The sequence below is a fragment of the Penaeus chinensis genome, chromosome 30 (genome assembly GCF_019202785.1).
Source record: "Penaeus chinensis breed Huanghai No. 1 chromosome 30, ASM1920278v2, whole genome shotgun sequence".
NCBI classification, from domain to species: Eukaryota; Metazoa; Arthropoda; class Malacostraca; order Decapoda; family Penaeidae; genus Penaeus; species Penaeus chinensis.
In genome coordinates this window covers 1,215,715-1,218,214 of record NC_061848.1, presented here as the reverse complement: position 1 = coordinate 1,218,214, position 2,500 = coordinate 1,215,715, and positions in this window count along the sequence as shown.

Below are 2,500 nucleotides of genomic sequence, written 5' to 3'. Positions count from 1 at the left end.
TCCTATGTCGCGAGATACTATTGTTGCCATTTCATATATATAGTAATCGTTATGGTGTGTATCAGTTTTATTTTAATTATTGGCATCATTATTAGCATAATTGTCATGATTAATGATATCGATAACATTTTATCATCGTAATTCATTTGGTCTTTATATTATCGTGTTATTGGTATTATACAATACTACTAATTACATTTTCTTTCTTATCACTTTTCCATCAACTTATTGGTTACATGTATTCATAGTTACTGGCATCGCCATCAAAACTTTATATCATCAATCATTATTATTATCATTACCATTATTGTTATGTGTTATTATTTTCATCGTCAATACGACTGTAATTTGTACACATATCTTTTTATCATGATTATTGTTTTTCATTCAATACAAAACACTTTTGTTATACTAAGCAAAAACAAACAACCATACAAACGGATTACTTGGAATCCCGAAATCCCATTAATCACTCTATGCAAAGCCAGGGCATGATACGCGAAACAATGTCCGGTGAAACTGTTGAATCGAAAAATAAGTGAAAACGGGATCCCAAAGCCGTAGAGTTTTGCAGATTCGTACCCAACACACAGTGACGGGTGGATGTGCGAGGTTTGAGAAGCCGAGTTGAGGCTGGGATGCAGTGTCCTCGCGAGAATGAGGGCCGGCGCCGTTTGTCCTGAGGGAAAAGAAGACAGAAATGTGGGTCATCGTGATTAGTTAAGAGTGGGTAGGTGTACAAAGAAACTGGCCGAGAGTCAGGAGCAGCACCGGGCGCTTCGTCCTCACAGGGGCGGAGTTTTAAGAAATAAAAAAGGAAAGTCATGTCACAGAATAGGTTAAGCATGTAGGACCCGAGCCATCCTATCATAAAAAGGGAAGCGGGGCATCATGCAAGTGAAAGCGGAATTTTCTTCCCGAAAATGAATGAAGACGCAAGCGGCTCCAAGAGAGAGGCAAAGATTGGAGCGTGTGCCGGGAAGACGGAGCGCAGCACGCGCGAGGCAGCAACATGGTCGTGCATCACTTCCGGCTGGCATAAGTGACAGCGTTATCGCGGGGCGGTGAGGGCGACCGTCGTGGCGTGAGAACAACTTGTGTGGAAGTATTAGCGGCTGGCTGGCACGTCCGAGCAGCCAGGTCGAGGGAAGCGCTTCGTTGGTGGCTGACGGTCCGCGCCGGGGCCAAGGTGAGAGTGAGAGGGTCGTGGGGAGAGAGGGGATCCCGGGGATGTTGCGCCAGCGTGTGACCGACGAAGCAGCAGCAGCAGCAGCAGCACCAGTAGCCCCCTAGCGGCGGAGGCCTTAGTCTCCGGCGGAGCTCGGCCGTGGAAACCACCCGTGCATCCCGGGCCGCACATTGCTTCGTTATGGCTACTTTCACGCTCGCTGTGTCTTCAGGAGGACCTCAGGTACGTGCAGGCGGTGAAGGGCGACCTGTGTGTGTGAAGGAAGTGCTCAGTGCCGCAGGAGGAGAGAGATCGAGGTGTCGAGGTGGAAGATGCGCACCTGATGGAGATGAGGCAGGCGCTCTGCCGTGCCGTCGGGCCTTGGACGGTGTCACGGCCTCGGAACTCTTTTGTGATTAGCAGGAAACACCCTGAGGAAATATATAGAAAAAATACACATCACAAGCATCCTAAATAGTGATCATTTCGGGCGGGGTGGGCGCGGGCGGCCGTGTGTTTATCTGGGGCGCGCGTGGATCAATACCATGGCGGAGGCTGGGAGGGTCGCTCGGAGGCCGTCCTGTCCTCTCTCCGCCACCATGATGCTCATACGTGTTCGCCGTCCTCTGGCTTGCAAGCGCCGCCCTGCCTCTCCCTCTGCCGGGGAAGCCGCCTTTCCTCATGGGCGCCCCGGCGATGCTCATGAAATCTGTCGCAAGGGCGCCGCTGTGCACCGACGTTGGGGCTGACGCAGGGCTGGTGGCTGCTCGTGGCGCTCTCCCTCTCGCCGTCGGGCTGCACCTTCGAACATTTCCTCTCGGGTTGCTGAGCCCGTCGACGAGACCTCCAGGATTATGCAACCGCTCGCGATGGAGGTCCTCGCGGCCTCCAGCAGCACGTCCATCTCGGCGGGATTTCCATATAATGATTTTTGGGGGCGGGGGGAGGGGGGCGGGGGGCGGTTTCGATTGGATATCGAATGACGGAACTCCGGTCATCGCTTTTGGCTCCTCTCGTGCTCACAGACACTCCCGAGCCGATGCCCTCCGGCCGGATTCGCCCCTTCAGGCGCTGGATCGGGTCGGAGTCCTTTGTCGCCGCCTCAAAATGGAGTCCTGCCCTCCGGTTTTCGGGCGCGAGGGCCGCTGGGCAAGTCTCCGGGGACTGGCTGCTGGAGGCGAGCCATTGGAGGTTCGGCCACGAAATAGAGGGACGGAGTGGAAGGGGTCGAGGCGGGAGGAGGAAGAGTAAGGGAAGGGGAGGAGGAGGAGGAGGAGGAGGAGGAGGAGGAGGAGGAGGAGGAGGAGGAGGAGGAGGAGGAGGAGGAGAAGG